The 20724-nt window shown below is 40.5% G+C and overlaps 1 pseudogene; it reads right to left on the bottom strand.

Annotated features, from left to right (window-relative positions):
- Positions 1–1971: 1971 nt before the first annotated feature.
- On the bottom strand, positions 1972–11481 carry LOC139215983 (transketolase-like; annotated as a pseudogene).
- Positions 11482–20724: the final 9243 nt, after the last annotated feature.

Raw genomic sequence — 20724 nt, 5'->3', positions numbered from 1 at the left:
TTATAATAATAATTTATCTGTAACAAATGTGTTCAAATAATCTTTTAGAATTAATATCCAATAGACCATACATGGTTTATAGTAATGTTATAGTACATTTTTAAAACGTGAATATTGTCAATCAGTATTTACCAAATGGAGTAATAACATTGAAGGCAAGCTAAAGTTACCATTGATTGATTGATACATACTATACATACTACACATTCAGACACGTTCTTTGTCAAAATTAACATTTACCTTTAACTCTCTTCAGATGTTTACTGGGGATTTTGTTTCGCACTTTTTGTGGCCATTTTGAACCTCAACACGTACCACGGTAAAACCATATGAATGTAGCTTGTGAGATATGCAGACGTCTTGGGAAAATATGATTTCTGTGGTTATATGTTGTGCTTTGTTCCAGTCTACACGATGTCTTACGGATGTGGAATCATGGTGTTTGCTCTGAGAGGGGCCAAACGAAAATACAGCTCTCTGTGGTAGGCAGGCTTAAAAAAGCAGATTTCAGTTTTGCACATTGTTTCGATAGATTGGCAGCCTGCATCACAGTTTATCACAGGTTGAATTCAGCATCTTTAAATGTCTTTGACAGTTGAAGTGATGGCATTCGTATGATCTAACAGTGATCTTTGTCTCTTCTGGACAGGAAGCTGAGACAGAGACGATGCCCCCGGTGGTAAAAAAAGAGTTTTACAGCCACAGAGGGTGAATTTCCAGTCAGTGAGATCTGTGATTAGTTTATTACAAGGTCAGAGAGCAAAAATGTGTTGAAATGAGCTTTGGACTCAAAGATGCCGAACACTACCAGGAAGTCATGCAGATTTTTGCTGGAAGAACTGTGTTATATAAATGTATGTTGTCATTAATCTTCCTCTTGTATCACTTACTTACTATTTAAATGAAAACTTCAATTCCCGTGTCCTTCCTTAAACTACACACATCAACACAAATATACTTCTAGGGGGAAAAAACAAACTATAAACACTGAAATTCAAATGCAGAGGGCTTTATTACATGAAAGTAAGGTACATACAAAATTTCAAGTAACAAAGAAAGTGTTTGTTCTTGGGTTCACAAGTTAGATGTAACTCTACCTTCATAGTCTCACCCAGCCATATTCTCCATTCTCCAGCACTTGAAGAGCCTTCAGCCCTTCACCTTATGTAAAAAAAACATGATGCCACTGACCACATAATGATTCTCGTCACACTGCTGGTATGGTGTCCAGTTGCACAGCTAGCACACATGAACACTGAGGTGTGTAGGTTGATGGTAATTTTAAAATCAGTAACAAAAAACAATACAGTGCTGAAGAGAAATTATACAACTTTTGAAACCACAACAGTTTAAATTGTCTGAAGATGGGATTTGTGGTTTTGAGTGACTACTCTTTATTACCTACCTACATTTGTTTAATTTTTTTCTCCACTACCTTCTACAAACAACAACTCAGTTAGCTTCTTTCTGATAGTTTTTGACATGATAAACACTTAGTTTAAAACTATACCCCACCCAGTTCATTAAGAGCTACATCAGAACAATATAAAAAACCTTTCCAGTTGAATGAAGCATTTAAAAAACACATGAGAGCATCACATAGGACTCATGTTGAACATGTAATAATGTATTGTTTTGTAAGGTGAGCAATCACCAACAGAAATGTCAGTCATGGCCACATTTGTATTACTGAACTAGGAATTTAGACATGAGGATGTGTGTGTTTGAATTTGTGTATCTGTCCGTGTGTGTGTGTGTGTGTGTGTGATGTGGATGCATGAAACAAAGGTAAACGTGGAACTCTACTTCAAAGTGTACAGCACAAAATCACATTACTTCAGTACACACTTAGGGGGATTCACAGTGAAGGAAGTCAAAGAGCTGGGTGTTATGTGAATCAAAAACATATTGGACTGGTTATCTTCATCTGCAGGGGGTGTGATCAGTTGGGTGGGTGGGGCAGAGAGATAATTACTTGGCGTTGGTAGAGCTGCTGAGCATCTTACGGACGGCCTGAGCGATGGCGTCACGGTCGATGCCATAGATCTTGAGCAGCTCATGAGGTTTGCCACTGCGGGGAACGTGGGACACAGCCAGGCGATTCAGACTGAAGCCAGACTCATTGACCATAGCTGAGGACACTGCCTCCCCAAGGCCACCTGTGGAACAACAATACATCACATCTGAGAGATGAAGGGTGAAGACAAATTCTCCTTGAAGGATGGGGGCTGTGGTGGAGGAAGTATTCGGATCCTGTACTGAAGTACTAATGCAACACTGTGAAAATACTGTGGTAGAAGTAGAAGTCAGAATAATCTAGAATATGTACATAAAGTACTACTCTGACACACCAACTGTGCAATATGTTTATTTATCTCTTTACCTCACCTCACAATGTGCAATACCTCTTATCTTATCTTATCTTATCTTTGTGCAGGACTGCAAATAATTATTTTCATTATGGATTTATCTGGTGATTATTTGTAAAAAAAAAAAAAAAGTAATTATTGTAAAAACTCTGAAACTGTGCAAAATGCTTTCACAATTACTCAGAGTCTAAAGTGACACTTTCATAAACCTTGTTTTGTCCAACCAATAATCCAAACCTCAGAAGTATCAAACAGAAAAATAATCAATTAATCTTATTTACTGCAGTGGAATAAAGAGTTAAATGTTCTGAATATTTTTTAAATGTAGTGGAGCAGAGGTAGAAAGTGGCTTAAAAAGAAAATGAAGTGAAATACAAGTGCCCTAAATTTGTACAGTACTTTTGGGTAAATGTTACATTTCACCACTGGATGGCAGACGCCCAGCAGCCTCAAAAGCTTCATCAAGCACAATGTCATCACATGCACTATACATGTGCAGTAAATAGAGAGGGTAAGAACACATTACAGGTTCAATTTAAACATGTCCCCTTGATCACTATACCACTATCCCTCTTGGTCCAGATGTAAAATGAATGAGATACCCAACAGCAGACTGATTGCAGTTGCCAAAAATCCTTTGTCTAGTCAAGTCCATGCCATCACCCATCCCCTTTCTCTTAACAGGCACAGGGCACGGCTGTCTGTGCTATCTAGGTCACAGAGAGCCCCATGGGCACATGCTCAGTTAAGGAAATCTGACAGCACTCTGCCTCTCTGGCTCTCACACTCACAAAATACACCACAATACTAATACCTTTCCTGCAATGAGGGCACACAGCAGTCAGCCGCCGCTCAGCCAATAAGCAAATGCCTCGACATCGCGTCTTTGTCGCTGCACCAATGAAAGCATGCCACCACAACATACCCGAGGATTTCGACCAATGACAGAGCCCCAGCTGCATCATTCTCAGACGCTTGTTGCTGCTAGGTTGGTAGTGGTCATACAATATGCAGAAGCTGAACGGTAGTTTTACGGTAACCTACCTTCATAGTAGTGGTCTTCCACAGTGAGGACTCGTCCCCTGGTGGCACGTGTGTGGTCGATGATGGTTTTGACATCCAGAGGTTTGAGTGTGAAGGGGTCAATGACCCTGACAGAAATCCTCTCTGGAAATTCAGTGAACTTGCTTGAGAAATACAACTCATAGCATAACACTAATAATGACATTGCAGCAACTGAGATGTGCAGTTCATATAGTGGTTCTAAGGCCTTGATGGTTTTGGAAAGCCTGGTTTGAATCAGTAACTAGTGATGAATATCACCACAATACATATATGAAATATCTCAGTCAAGTTAAAATCTCGAATGTATCTGTTTATGGTATTTTTCCACCTCAAACAAGCATTGTCTATGTATGCAACAGCAGGGAAAAGGTCTGGATTCATACTAGGGAAAGTCTGAAAAGATTAATTCAAATCGCTTCTAAAAATAGATGTTTTTTTTTTTTTACTCAGTAATGCTCAGAACTACAGCTGGTAACATTAAAGGATTCAGCATTCATAATACGTTTTATCTGAGCAAATTTAAAATGGAATTTATTTAAACTAATGTAAAATTCTGTGCTGGTTCTGATAAATAATGAATCATCATCAAGTGATCATCATCACACACTACACTGGATGTGTAAGAAATAATATGGTACATGTCTCATCTTCTTATGAACAAAAGCAGTATTTACTGTACTTTACCTTTCTTTAAATGTTCAGCTGCAGCCAGGGCCTCATGTAAAGTCACTCCAGCTGCCACCACAGTCACCTGGTCCTCTTTGCTCTGGTACACCACCTGGCAAAAGGAAACATTTTATCGTCTGTTACAGTGTTGATTTTTTATGTGTAATTTTGTAAAGTATTCTTATTTTCTTTGCACTGCCTTAACAGCTATGCAAGTGCTGTCTCACCTTGGCCTGTCCAACATGGAAGTCCTCGTTGCTGTTGTAGATGATGGCACTGTCTTGGCGGCTGGTTCGGATGTAGCAAACGCCCTTTATGAAGGGAAGCATGTCAATCACTACAGGGACATTTTTATGATAAATAAGCTGCTTTACTAATAAATAGATGTTCCACGGATAGTGTGGGAGAGTCTGAACACAGCATTAAGGTTTTGTGTACCTTTGTGGTTGCTGCCAGCTCAACAGCCTTCTCTGTAGACACACCATCGCTGGGATAGAAGATGGTCGCTGTGGGAAGGGCCCTGAACATGGCCACATCCTCCAGACCCATCAGAGAGGGGCCTTCCTCACCTGTTAAATGTATATTTAGAGTTGATTTCATATGTCCAACATTCAGAAAATCATCAAAAGTTATTGACAGGTCAGGTGAGCTGATTCATGCAGATCCACAGACATAAAGCCAGACTTTGCATGCAGTGTACCTGCACTAACAGAGGGACACCTGGTTCCCTGTTGACAGCATCCAGGGCAGACAGGAAGGGAGAAAAAGGGGAGGACTGAGTACTAGCTGTAGGGCCAAAGGGGGTAAATTGTAAGGAAAACACAGGATTAGAGGGAAAGAGAGAAAGGATCGCAACAACTTCACACTCACAAACACACATAGATCGTTCTTTTATACGTTTGTGACCATGAGGGATTCTGTGAATGTGGGTGTTGGGAAATGTCTGGCTTCAAGGTGAGGGAATACAGGTGAATTTTGTGTGTCAGAGGGGTTGTGGTGTACATGTCTCAGTAGCAGCGGTTTACTAACCGGTGGACAGGCCGCAGTGGGAGCCACACAGGTTGATGTTGCTTTCTGAGATGGCTGCCATGCGGAGCTGGTCATAGGCGCGGGTGAAGAAGGAAGCAAGGGTGCTGGCAAACACAACGTTCCTCTCACGGGCGGCGCATCCCATGGCAACACTTACCTGAGAGAAGAAATGTTTGTTTCTTAGTACCTTTCTTAGATTTATAACCTTCCTGTGCCAAATTGGACAGACACAGGTCACACATGGCTGATCCTAAAAAGATCACCCAGAGGGTCAAATATCTGAAGCACAAACCGTATATGAAAGCCTCTTTGAACCAAAGATCACGTTAAGTAGAGAGGCAGTGAGATGAGTTTCCTTCAAAGCTGAGGAGCTTATTTTCCCATATGGCAGAAATCAGTGGCATACCTCCTCTTACAAATAATTTCCTTTGTCCCGGCTCCAAAATGCACCCTAGTCCCAAAACGTCTTTCCTTGCTTTGCCAAAAGCATCCATGAAAGTGAAAATGTGATGTTAGATGTGGCTTTAAGGTAAAATCAAAGAAAACAAACCACTTATTTAAATAGTGCCGATGTGACTAAAAGTATATTTATCAGAGTTGTATGTTTTCTGGTCATTTCCCTACCTTAAAATTTAAAGGTTTTTCATCCACTTTCTATAACAAATGCAGAAATGCTGCCGTTTAATTTTTGACTTTCCTTATGCATTCAGCCAGATGGTCCCATCCTCCCACCCTGATTAATATTTTACTTGTGAATACACTTGTCATCACTACTCATCATCATACACATGCCTGACCTACATTGGAGTCGGCTGCTGCTGGAGCCATAGCGGCACGTATGAACGCCTTTCTCCAAATTATTAATCAAAGGTCAGCTAAAATAATGACACAGCCAAAAGGAGGGCACTGCCTAATCAATAGTGTCAGCAGCAGCCAGATTGACCATAAGGAGGAAAAATGGTCGTGTCTTTGCCCATCTTTACATTATGGATGGACAAGTCATGTATAATTAAATGACACTGGCCCAGACTCACAGCTGTGACATGCGAGGTTGTACTCATTACCATTCAGAGCTAAGGAAGAACCATTTACTCAGCAAAAGCCCCACATTAAAGAGAGAGGGAGGTTTTATTTGTGTTTTTAATAACCTTTAAAAAAGGTAAGAAAAAATATTTTTAAAAGTAAGATAAAGCATTAGACAAAACAAACAATAAAGAGAATATAGATAGCTCTGTTGATAAATATCTCTCTCAAACTTTGTGAAACAGGCTTAATTCTGGGGATTCATCAGGGATCGTACCATGTTCTGCTGAGCGATGTAGCACTCCACAAAGCGGTTGGGATGCTCATTCTTGAAGATCTCTGAGTAGGTGAGGTTGTTGGTGTCTCCATCCAGGGCCACAACACGGTCATTGTAGCGGCCCAACTTGGCCAAGGCCATCCCATATGCCTTTCGCGTGGCAATCTGCGAAGAAAGAGAGACCAAACAATTCAATTGTGACGTCGGAATCATGAAGTTTGTCGGTTAATTTTTATGCAAAATTTCATTATTTGCGTCGGTGGTTTCTGGAGACACTGTGTGAACATACATGGCAACAGAGGCTGAGAAAATGAATGAAGTGTGTTTGTGCACAGGTGACAAACCTTTTCTCCAGCCTTGTAGCTGGGTGCGCTCGGCATCCTGATGTTCCTCAGGCTGACCGGTGGGGAGTCCTCCATGGGAGCAGGAGGGTAAAGGTGCTTGCTGCTGTTCATGATGCGGCTCTGCAGATCCTTTATAACCATCTCGGCCATGTCTTTGGGCAGAGGTTTGGCATGCCACCCCAGCTTATCCTCTGCAGCTGAAACCAAATAAACATGACATAAGCACCGCTTGGTGGATGGATTACACACTTAGGCTGGAAAGCTGATGCTGTATGACTTGAGTGAGAGGGACACATTTGCAGATGAGGGGTGGACAGTGAGTGACATTTACCTGGAATGCCTTTGCCCTTGATAGTCTTAGCAATGATGGCGGTGGGCTGATGGCGTGCCTGGCTCAGAGCCTTGCAAAGCTCCTCCACACTGTGTCCATCCACAATGATGGCATGCCAGCTATACACACACACACACACACACATGCACATCAAAGCCACACATTAAAAGACACTTGGTATGGTATGGACACAGACCAGGACAGTATATACAATATGTAATGTCATAGTTATGGATAGGCATCAGATAATGCATGTTGCTCAAATGCTAGTTGTATTACCCCACCTTCTACATTATCTTCCAGCACATACAATACACACACTGTCAGCCTCTACTATAATATGAATTTTCATAATCATTCACTATTACCCGAAAGCTTCACAGCGTTTCTGATATTTCTCTACATGATGCTGCAGGGGTGCAGGGTCACTTTGGCCCAGACGGTTGATGTCCATGATGGCCACCAGGTTGTCAAGCTGGTAGTAGGAGGCGAACGACATGGCCTCCCAGACAGCACCCTCTGACATCTCTCCATCCCCCAGCAGGCAGTACACGCGATAACTGAGGTGGAGAACAAGGTGAGACGACACGATTAATGTGCGTCTCTATGTGTGCATCTCCATCTATGTCTATGTTCAGATGAGGATGGGACAATGTGCTTTCAAGAAGTGGCAAATCTCATGAAACACTTCTGTGACACTTTTCCAGTCAGATTGACTGTCTTTCCATTATCTGACAGTTGAGTCAGTCACCAGCTGCGACATGATAAAAGCTTCCCGAGACCCCTAAAGGTGTTGCTGCTGAATTTCGCACATGCCTCTGAAACACATCTGTCATAAGAATATAAGTGGTCCATTTAAATGAAACAAATTAGAATCTTATTCTATAAGAATTGTTCATGCAAATCAAGTCAAGTGCATTTTATGGGTCAGATATTAACAGATAAGTCAAAATTTTCTCCATATACAAAAGCCTTTTAATTCTTTTTTTTGTGTGTTTTTTTTTTTTCTTTTGGTGTCATTGCAAAGGAAACGGAATCAATTTGTAATGATAAATTAGAGCAATAGACTAAGGATGAATACATGGTTGAAAGGACAAAGCCTGAATTTGATTCTGAGATTAAATCTGCTTGGATGGTAAAAATAACTGAGATGTGACTGCTGGCCGTGTGATTATTAGAGCAGAAAAATCGTGAGAGCAGACCATGGAGCTGCAGCACACACCCACAGAATCTGGAAAATCCGAAGCATTGACCACTCAGAAAACCCAAAAATGATTAGTATCAGGACACTATTGTGGATATTGCTATTGGTATAATAATGAAGTTGAGATAGTGTCAGAATTTTTAATGCATGCAAGAAATCTAAAATGTATATAAACAAAGAAAACAAAATGCATATAAAGCTACTAAAATGTCAAACTACCATCATTTTTTTGTAACCTGTGTGTTTGAGTCCACAACATATAAAAGATTACCTGGCCTTGTCAAAGTATTTCCCAGTGTAAGCCATTCCACAGGCCACACCAAGACCCTGCCCCAAGGAGCCAGTGGCCACATCCACAAATTGCTGCTTCTGAAATGCACACATGCACAATAAAGTGTTAATTGTTAAAGTGTTAAAAACACAGTTTGTGCTCCATCAAATGTTTCCAAATGTGTGGGACAGTGTGTGACAGCTTACAGGGGTTGGGTGGCCCTCCAGGGTGCAGTCAACGTGGCACAAGCTGAGCAGCTCGCTCTCCTTCAGGAAGCCCGCTTCAACCCACATGGAGTACAGAGCCGGAGCAGCGTGACCCTGTGGAAGAAGAAACAATCACAAAGCAAAGTTAGCTTTGCCATACAGCGCTGAAGTGAATATGGATGGAATATGGACACAATCAAAAAGATTAAATGATGGCCTCCTTTCCAGACCAGCAGGACTGACTGACTCTCACCTTGGACAGGATGAAGCGGTCATTGTTGAAGTTCCTCGGGTCATCATAGCGGTACTTCATGGTGTGGAAGAAAAGCACCGACATGATTTCTGCCACACTGCAGCATGATGTGGGGTGTCTGCACGACAGAGGAGACGGTGCAGTTATCCTTGTGTCAGATGTAAGTACAAACAGACGCACAAAGGAATATAGAAAAGACACACACAGACTGCCTCAGTTTCATCAGATTTATTATTGAAAGCATATGGTTAAAAATCAGGTTGCTATGGATATTATTATGCCTTTTATTACAGGGGAAAAGTGATATTACTATGTGAAAATGTTATTGTATCATTGCAGATTTGTGACTATAGATGCAGCCCAGGCAATCATGCTGTGAAATGATCCTGAAATTCAAAATTGATGCACATACAGAATGAAAAGCTCAAGGTGTGGATGTATTTTTGACGACCTAAACGCAAGTGCTGATGATGGTTAAACCTGTGGAATCAGTGACCAAACACGAAGCAAATAAAAGTGCTATTAACAGACCAAATAACAGATGTAAGACAAAAAGTTGCAGAGCCTCAGGAAATCCCTCACATGTTGGACCAGTAACTATGTTGGCAATGCATTCAGAAACTCCATTTGTGTTGTGGATGGAGCCATTCACAGCCCCACCGGCAGCATGCTCTATATTTCATTCAAAGGCTCTCCAAAGATTAGACAGAGACTATCTGTAAATGCAGTCATTAAATGGGAGCATATTTCTGTTTACATAAACTATTATTACATAAAGTCATTATATTTAACCACCCACCAGCTTTACACATAATCGCCAAGAGCTCCATCCAGTGTTATGGAGCCTGAAGGATAAAGTATTTTGGTGCCCTGATATTAATGGCTGGTTACTGGCCTTTCTCCCATACAAAGGTACTGGAGTATTTCCCTCGATAATTATGTCAAATTGATATAAAATTATTTAGCATTTTAACACAGCCATTAGTCATCATTACTAATAAGGCTTTGAATATTTTAGGTTAAGCAACATTTTGTCAAATATTCTTTCGTGTTTCTCTTTGTTCCCATCGGTGTCTGTTAGACACTGCTGAGCTGTACATTAGAGTATATGATAACCTTCAAACAATAATAAATTTTCATACCAAGAGAAACATTTTGGGCTTCACATAGCTGTTCAAACAGCGAGCACTCTGTGGAAAAAAACGCCAATTCGACTTCTAAAGAGATATTTCTTTTAAAAAAATGATATTGTGATACCACACATTAAACAATGCAACAGCATTCTTTTCCATAACTACAAGACAACATGATAAACAAGATAAGAGGACATGATACACACAATTTTAGTTTATCAAAAACGCTTCAAAATACTTCTTCCTGCAACAACAAAGCAATACTCAAGTCTGTCTGCAACATGCAGTTCACCCAGTGTTGCACACGGTAGATTGTGCCCAATACTGCATAGAGACACATTATATTTCCAAAGTCAGAAATCAAATACAATATCTATCCTGCAACCAAAATAAATAGATTATTTGATAACATAAATGCACTAAAATCACATTATATGAAAATATAAATTTTTAGTAAGACTTTTACAGTTTTTATAGTAATAAATGTGATCATCTGAAAAGACTGAATTAGTCACTTTTGATATCCTCTGTGATTTAAGTTTCTTACAGTTGCATAAGTTAACTATACAACAGTCAAAAGAATAAACGGATATATTTAAATTTCCATTTTTCATAAACCACAAATATTGTATAAATCAGAATAAAGCACATTGTGTAACATAATTTATTTTCATTGTATTAATTCAACTGATGAAGAATTCAGAGCACGACTTATCAAATAACAACTGTGAACGTTCAGATTAATCTGCCAGTTGACCAAAGGAGGAGAACAAAGGCAGGACATGATGTTCCTTTGGCCCCTCACTTGCATCTATGTCTGAATGGGTGCATCTGTACATGCATGTATTTAGTTCAGTAGGAGTGTCTGTTAGTTTATGCATGCTGCAAAGAAATCTAACTTTTCATTATGTTTTGCACACACTGTGTATGTGCACATTGTGCATTGCATTCATGGTCTTAAAGCTCATTTTTGAGAGTCAGTGGAAGCAACTCACCCGCTGCCCGCTGCAGTTGTTGCCTTGATGGAGTTGATTCGGAGGCGGTTGGCAATGTTCCTCAGCGCCTGCACTGTCTGCTGGTCAGGTTTGTGGTAATCCTCCATGAAGGCAAAATGTCAAGTTCCTCAGCACCAGAAAAGTGGACCAACTGCGATCCTGTGTCGAGTTTGTGTGTTTTGAATGTGTGTGTGTGAGAGTGAGGGTTGCCAAAGAGCAGCACCTGTATGTGTGTATGTGAGTGATGGAGTCAGAGAGAAAGAGAGAGAGAATGGAGCAGAGGCTGGATTTATCCTGTCAGGCGTGCAGGCACATAGATGCACAAGGACACACTGGACACACACACACACACACACACACACACACACACTAACACAAAAATACACAGAAGAGGAGGGGAGGGGGGAACCCAGTGACGTGAGCTGGGTGTTACTGCTAAAATCCAATGGCACTCATGTTATTGGCTACTGTGTTATTTGGATGGTAGAGGTGTGTCACAGCTATGGATGTGCAATTGTGTGTGTGTGTGTGTGTGTGTGTGTGTGTGTGTAAGGAAGGGCTGGATAATTGGGAGGAGGGGGGGGGGCATTTGAAGCATCTCACCCTGATTCACTTTGGCTTCATGTCTAAACTAATAATTCAGATCTTGATGGTTGATTGTTCTTTGTTATTTACACACACCAAATACACCACTCTTATTGCCAAAGCCCATATCTGAACAGGCTCTAATTTGTAGCTCTCAAAAATTTAACAGGAAATGAATACGATGAATGAAAGTGGCATTAACAGGAAAGGGAAAAACAGGGAAAGAACAAAAGACAGAATAGATGGAAAGCAAGAGAAATATATGTTTTAAATATGTAATAATTATGTTTGTATAAAATCAGCATCCACAAAAAAACAGAATTTCATATATTTAAAAAATGTATGAAACTTTCTCAACACAAGTCCAAAGCAGCTCACTCAGTTCAGCAGAACATTACACATGTTTAAAAGGTCAGACACTGCTGAACTTCTCTACATCTCTCATCACACTGTAATCATTATAATCAACTTTTAGTCTGGCGCCAAAACACAAATATTGCAAGACAGAAAAATGAACGCTATATATCATCTTCATCATTTTTGTTCATCTTTACTTTTGTGAGTGGTTTCTTTTCAGTGTCACTGCGGTATACGACACAGTATAGTAATGTAGTTGTGTACTTTATGTTTTATAGTGTAAGGTCTATGAAGTGTTTTTTTTCATCACATTCTCAGTTTACATACTTACATTGCTAACTTTGTGCACAAGCGTTTTATGAGATGGACATTTACCTCTCAAAGGTCAGAACTGCACAGAGTCTCCTCCTCTTCTCTTTTGTTTTCTTTCGGTCTCCTGTCTCACATCATGACGCTCAGTGAGCTCAGTGACTCTACAGACAGAGGACACTGTGTTCTTTCCCCATAAACCCTCTGTAGCAGATTTCATGGACCAGATATACACACATGCCTGAATCTCACTGCTGAGCGCTAATTCTAAATTACCTGAAAGGTAAAACAGCTGTAGTGCAGCAAAGAAGCAACTTAAACTGCTCCTCTGTGAGAGTTGCTGCCATGAAAATAAAATAGGAAATCCGACATCATTTTTCCTTTTTGTAAAATATTGAAATTTCCCATTCACACACTTTGAAGTTACATTTTTGATTGTGTAGATAGAAACAGCACACACCGGTTATACAGGACACTGCAATATATTTTTACTGTACATGAATTATATCGCGTGAAACTAGATATGTGTCGAATCAAAAAGCTAAGGTGTTGCTCTTACTTATAATATATGCGAATTGTAATAAGTCTTTTGATGATTTCATGATTTTTTAAAAACCGTTTGCTGATGTTTGATTTGCAGCATTTGCACAAACATGCATGCACACAAAACATCTAAGAGGATTATCACTATGGAGAGAGCTGGCCTGCCATCTAGAGGATAATCTTTGATGGTACATTTGAACTGTCTCCACAGGTCACCTGCTGTGTCTTAACATGCCAGCTGAGCAGAATCAATAAAATATGAGGCACATTAAAACATTGTTTTGTCTGGGACCTTTTGCCAAAATGTGCTATTTTTAAAGGCACAAAAGTACAAACTGTCATTGAGTGACTGGATTATTTAGAAACAGATTAAAGTTTTTCAGTCTTAAACTGCAGATGTGGTACAGTCCAGAGTCTTCCACTAAACAGAGAAGAGGGGTAGTAACAAAACCATTGTACAGTGTCAGTCTTATTGGGGAGCAGTGAGCAAATATTACACAAACATCATACACAATCCAACATCTTTTGGGATTACAATAGAGAGTGATCTATTTTATTTGAGCCTTGACAGATCAATCATTGTACTGTTTGTTGCATGACATGCAAGGTCACCAAAAAACATACACTGATGTAAGTAGAATATAGAAATAAATCAGTGAGGCATTATATATGGAAAAATCAGGAGGATGTTATCTTGCATGTGCAGCATGAACACTCGCTATGTTTTATTACTCCATTTTGAACGACCTTTTGTTACAGGCCAGTTGTATTCCTAACATTACACAGCAGAGGACACTGTCTCCTCATAAATGTAGGATGATAGCCTCAATAAATGATGACTCTAAGGACAGTTCAATCCACTTTACCAGCCAATAACTGAAGTAAGAAAAACATTAGGACCAAGCTGTTTTTTTCTTTTTTCATTAATGAATTCATTATTAATCAATCAATCAATCTTTATTTTCACTCAATCTTTATTTATATAGCGCCAATTCACAACAGTGTTAGATGAAATCAGAGAATACTCGATCAATTTTTGGGGTCAAATTTATTAGAAACCATCACCTTATAGACAAAATCCAAATGTGGATAGTGTTTTTGTCAACAGTGAAATAAAGTGACAACGAATTTGAGTGTCAGCTGAACTTATATGATCATGACATGTGCTCCCTGAGTGTCATTCCTGCAAATCATCGTCCTCTTCTGTCCCTCATTCATCTCCTCTCTTCACCTCTTCAGCCATGTGATCATCTCTTGCCCTTTGCTGTAGATGGGAGGTCACATCCCGGCACCTCCACGCTCACAGCCATGGTGATGCCATCTCTCAAGCCCCCCCACTCCTCTCCTGGTTCCACCGACATTGTCCTTCTCCCAGTTTCCAGCAACTCCTCTGGGCTCCTGGGTCCTGTCAGAAAAGCTTTTCTTCACAGAGCCCCACAGGTGCCAGCCAATGGTAGCCTGGGAAGAAGATGCCACGTGATGGTGTGTAGCCAATGTCAGACACCCACAACTGCACACTTCCTGGAGGGAAAGTACATTCAGAGAGCATGAATGTTTCTATTTTTAATCTCTCTGGCAGAAAAAGAGGAGCAAAGCAACCACTTTTGAAACAATGCCTTAATATAACACAGAGCATGTGTGTGGCTCTTCAAACACAATGCACGACTCGGGTAAACAAAAGTGTGCTCTGCATTGTTGGCCTTGAATGATTGATAGGTTTTTTGAAGCTGTACAAATGTAGATGCACAACGCACTTGCACATAGACAGGCCTACATATGTGCACATGCACTCAGGCATGCTGACATGTGCACGTGTGCACACTTACACACAGCAATGAACTCAGGAATATTCTCACACTCATATGCATAGAATCGCACACAAACATCCATGAAGCTTGGTACATTGCTTTAATGCCAGTCGCTCCTTCAGGCTTGAGCCTCTTCCACTCTGCTCTTATCACTCCATTTCCTTAAATTGCTCTGCAGTCACCATGATGACATAGCGCTTGCCCTTCTATCTGAGAGCTGTCTGTCAACCAAATGTCCCACCCCCTGACAGTGCATGAGACAAGAGCATAGGATGATTGACTTATCAACAGCGCATTCAGTCATACAGCTGTTCACAGCTGGACTGCTAGATCATCCTGGAGGTAGGGGTTTGGGCTGGGTTAAGGGCACAAAAGAAATGAAAAGGACTGAGGGAGCGATGCCAGAACATGGCCACGGCAGACGGGATTGGTGAATAAATTCGATAATTTAAGTGGTGGATAAAGGAACTATTTGAAGATGATAGATATAAAGATTCAGATGGCGAGCTTTAGATAAGCAGAGAGAGTGGATGAGGAGGAAAAGGAGAGACAACAAAGAGAGAGAGGAAGATTCAGAGAGAAGAGTGGAGTGTGCGAGCAGGGGTTAAGGCTGAGCGTGTGTTGTGGGCTCAGCAGTGAAGTTGACGATGCACTGGGAGAACAGCTGCGCTGCAGGGCTTTCAGGCTCCATCACTACTGCTCTCCTTCAAGCAGCTCCACCAACACACTCCCTCTCGCTCTCTCTCTCTCTCTCTCTCTCTCTCTTTCTCACACACACACACACACACACACACACACACACACACACACACACACACACACACACACACACACACAGATCTACACACAGCTCTCATAAACATGCAAAAGCACTGATTGTTGCATGGGTGCTTTTGCATCAGTGCCTTCTAACCAGGTTTTGTATGCCTGGTCAGGCCAGGAAATTGGACATCAAGTCGCACGTGCTAACATTCAAACTCATTTCAAATATCCAAAACCTTCATTACCACCATATGATTTAAAAAAAAGAAGATTTCAGATGTGCAGCGAGTGAAGATACAGAAATGCTGAATGAGACTGAGGTGAAAATGAGGCAGATACTGGGAAGAGAATAGCAGTTTTCCAGCTTATGAGCACATGAGTGAAGTACTCATGTAGATTTATTGCAATCTGATTTAGAAAGAGCTGCGGAAAAGAGAGGAGGGGATAGGGTGAGAGGGCGGGTGAGGCTGAGGGATAAAAGACATAGAGTAAAAGCTATGTGCGTTTACAAAGAGGTAGAAATAGAACACAACAGCTGTTCACTATAAATTGCATGTGTAAACTGAACATATTTTTATTGAGTCAACACATCCTAATCCTTTTAGGGGTTGGCTGAAGACAACATTTAACCAGGGCCTTCCCCAACAGCTGAATTAGTAGTCGAAGCTTAGTGCAGAATGATATTTGTCTGATTTGCTTATGCACGGATTACAATCTGCTCAAGGCAACATCCTCATAGAGATCATTGGAAAGACAGAAATAGAAAACAGTGAAAATAATAAGATTATAATATTCCTTTCAACCTGTTCCTTTATCTGTTGTTGTTATCGGTTGTTGAATGATTCAGGGTCAAAGTGAATTACCATATTTGAATTCTGTTCATTTTGGTTGGGAGAGTCTGGTGGCACCGAGAGTGAAGAAACAGATCAAACTGGAGGTGGGGGGTAGTCTGCAGTACTGAGCCAAATGGCATCCATGGTCCCTGGGGGCCCCTGCACCCTCTGTCTGTGTTTTTACTCCATTTTCAGTAAAAATGAACTGCATTGCGCTTTTCTACTGGCAACTACAGGCTGGGTTTGTGTGTGTTTGAAGGGGAAGAGAGAGACGCAGCGTTTGAAGACAATCTTACAACACAAACGCACACAGATACATGCACATCAGCTACCACCATCCTCACCGCCATAGTGCGATCTGTGTAGGGAAACCATCAGTGCAGAGATTCTTAGGCTGTGAACAACAGGAGAAAAGAGAGGAAAAATGGGGAAAAAAGAAACGTTTCTTAAGAGTATAGTTGGGGAAAAGAAACAATAGTAATGTTTCCTAATGAAGTGAAAAGCACTTCCAATATTACGTTTAAATCGGAGTCCTAGATGGGAAGGCTGTCAGCACATTAGAAACCATTGAATAGTTAGTCGTTTTGGGTATTCTTATTTGCTTTCTGAAGCTAGAGACTGCAGGGTGTTTGTGTAGCTTAGTGTAAAGACTGGAGGCAGGGGGAAACAGACGGCCTACCAGCTCCTCTAAAGCTCACTCATAAACACTTTCTACTATATCTCGTTCATTTAATCTGTAGAAAACCAAAATATAACAATGGAAAGTTGTGGTTTTTGTGAAGGCTTCTGTGCTGGAACTATTTCTTAGGTAGGCAAATTATTAATTAAATATGAAATGGAATTTGTTGGTAATTTAAAGGATCAACAAGAGACACACCTCAAGAAATATATTTCAGTATTTACTTTGGCATTGGAATACACAATTCTTTTTTACGAGAATTAGATGAAGAGGTCGATACTGCTCTAATTTTCTATGTAGTAAATGGGAAATTGGAGGCTGCAATTAGCAATTAGCCTAGCTTAGCATAAATGCTATAAAAAGGGAGAAACAGCTAGCCTGGATATGCACCTCTAAAGCTCACTTATTAAGACATTACAGCCTCGTTGTTTAATCCAAGCACACGGTTTTATTCATGTGTGATTCACAGTGACAACAAGACTCCAGGAAGTCAGTGCACCAAAGGATCACATAAGACAGGAAATAAGATTCTGGTGTCACAGAAATTGTGCATTTCTTTTGTATTCAATTAAGAAAATGTATTGTACATTAAATCACATTGCCTGTTTCTCTAAACGCATATCTATGATAGAGTGCAAAAAATAACAGAAATACCTCCCAGTTAAACCCAAACCAGAAACTGATTATATTTGGCTTTGTATGAAGGTGTTGATTGAACTCAAATTACACCCTTTGAAGCTGCTCTTAATCACAGTAAATCAAATACTACATTAATCATCTTTCAGTCCGTGTTGGTAAAAGGGACAAATGTGATCATTGTTCCTTTCTATCATGTATTTCCTGAAGTCTCTTGCCCACCCTTGAATTACAAGACAAAGTGTTCAAAATCATATTTAATGAATAAATTGCCTCTTAAGCACAAAATGTACAAAAAATATGACCAAACCATTTCCTGCCATTTGTCACACACAGCCACACGGTTACCGGGAAAACACACACACACACACACACACACACACACACACACACACACACACACACACACAGACACACACACACACACACAGACACACACACACACACACACACACACACACACACACACACACACACACACCACCTTATCCATAGGTGAATAATTCAAGGCGATTCAAGAAGAAACCATTATCCTGGGCAGACAGGTAAGTTGATACTGTGAGCCTCGTCGCTCCTTCCTCGCCCAGTTGTTCTCCACCTCTCACCGAACACCACAGCTCACTCACTGACCAGCCCGCCAGGGAAGAAGATGAGTGTTTTCTGCTCTTTGTTGTCAGCAGGGACATATAGGTGAAGCAGAGGCCTCGTCTCAGCTGCTCTACTCAGGCAGGTAGGATTTCTACAACGCTGACAATAATAGCTCAGTAGTACTGAACTGTGGACGCTGCTATTTGGGGAAAAACTGCAACTAAAACATTTTACTTTATCAGTTTCTGTTTTTATGCTGTACTATTGTGGATTTTAATGAAAGTAATAAGTAATAAGACAATATTATGTAGAAAAAAGAAACACTTAATTGAAAAACTTTTATATCACAATGCAACTACAAAGCCACCCTTGCTTAGTAGTTGCTGTTTTATCAGTGTTTGTGTTACTAAAGAGGCTTGATACTTACGGAACAAGTCACTGACAATAAAATCAAGAGAAGAGTTTTTAAAGGGTCCTCTGTGGGTCAGAGCTATCATTTGGTCATTAGATTTTCATGAGGGTGGGATTAATGTGTAAGCTGTATGAATGAATGATGTACAAGTGCCTTGTGGTGCTGTTGCAGTTACCAGACTGTCTTTTGCTACTTACAAATAAAAGTATTTTTGTGGTTGGAAAATATTAACAGTATTGGCTTAAGACGTCATGCCTTTTGCAAACTAACACCACAAAATGACCAATGAGAATTTACTCTTCCAGAGTCCAGTAATGACAGTAACAATGTATTTTTTACAACATCTTATGGAAAGCATTTTGTAAAATGTAGTTAATATTAAATTAATCACACTTTCTACAGATAAAATAAGTAGGTAAGGGGACAGTGCTTTATTTAGCTACATACAACTGGAAAATCCCAGAATCTACTTGTTTACAAAGAGCTGGTGTATCGGGAGAGAGGTGTGTGTGTCACAACTAGATCAGGCAGGGTGGTGTTGACTTACTTTGTCATCAGGGACATTTGCACTGGAGGCAAATGGGAAATGTAGTTCAGAAGGAAGCAATTTGATGAAGGGCGACAAATTATCAGAGGAAATGACACATTTTCACAGACTTTGGCAGGAGAGACATATGATTAAAGCAGAGATTAGTCTGGGTTATGGCGACCTCAGCTGAATGACGTCCTCATCATGTCAATTTGATTCAAGGAATAAATTATTTGAAGCAGCTAAAATTGATAATTGTCAAATGACAACTTCAAAACAATGTGAGGAGGGTCACTTGTAGTGATGAACCTACAGAGAAGTATAACCTGAATCTGCTTTATAGAGCTTATTGCTTAGCTGTACTGACACAACTTCACTGTTTCGGTTCACTCTCACACTGCATTCATATTGTCGGTTTAGTCCACAGCTGTTTACTGTGAAAACCTCTGAAAACCCACTGTACTCTACCTGCTTTGCTCTATAAACGGCACACACACACACACACAGTTAGTAACTAGCTGGTGAACACAATGGAGCATTTAGCAGCTGAGGAGCCAGATGTTTCCCTCAGGAGACCTTAACACACCTTCAAGTGAATATTGCTCGGTTTCTGATGGATGTATAAATAACCTGCTGTTTGCCGAGACGTTCACCATTTCACCATAAAATGTGATGACATGTCAGTGTTCACAACTCGTACGCTGCGCCAAAGTGAACACAAAAATCAGTTAATACAGTAGTATTTATAGTGGATGGCACTTGACTACAGTTCAAATGATTCCTGTGTACAGGACCTGGTAACCGCACCAGAGCATTTTGGTGTATTACGCCATATGGCACTAAGTTCTTGTTTGACTGTTTCCCATCATCTTAGAGCAGACATCCGCAAACCTGCTGTACTCTTATACCCCCAGCACGACGTCCCCCAATGTGGACCCGGTGCAAGTTCTCGGCTAGCATTGGGGACGGTTTGCAAATTGGGTCAACTTGCGAACCTTCTAAGAACCATTTTGCTTTTCCACAGGCTAGAGAGCCACGTCATTACGTCACTGTATTTGTCTAAAGGCCGATACGTCTGCCAGGTTTTCCTGCAACACCAGCGCCAACTTCAAGTGCAACAAAAATGGCAGACCACATTGTTTCTTTACAAGTGCTGCTCCCAGCTTACGTTGGCATCCAAAAATGACTGGTCCAATATGTCTGTGCTATTCAAATGCTATAGATGGTGATTACATTCAAGAGGACGGCTTTTTAAAGGGTTCACAGGTTGCTCTGATTGGTTGATATATATAATTTACTACTGCTTTAAAGATCACTAAATGAGCCATTAATAAGAACATTTTACTTACACCTTATTACTTACACCTTATTTCTAAAAAGAAAAAAATGCTACAGACAATCAATATATCAATAACTTATTAATGCGTACAACCCTATGTGTGATAGCTTATCAGAGAGTGAGTAACCCAGGAGGATTTATTAATGGATTACTAACATTTAGAACAGCATTATTTACA

The sequence above is a fragment of the Pempheris klunzingeri genome, chromosome 2, assembly GCF_042242105.1.
Source record: "Pempheris klunzingeri isolate RE-2024b chromosome 2, fPemKlu1.hap1, whole genome shotgun sequence".
Classification (NCBI taxonomy): Eukaryota; Metazoa; Chordata; class Actinopteri; order Acropomatiformes; family Pempheridae; genus Pempheris; species Pempheris klunzingeri.
Note: the sequence above shows the minus strand (reverse complement) of the source record. Positions and strands in the feature narration are given on the sequence as shown.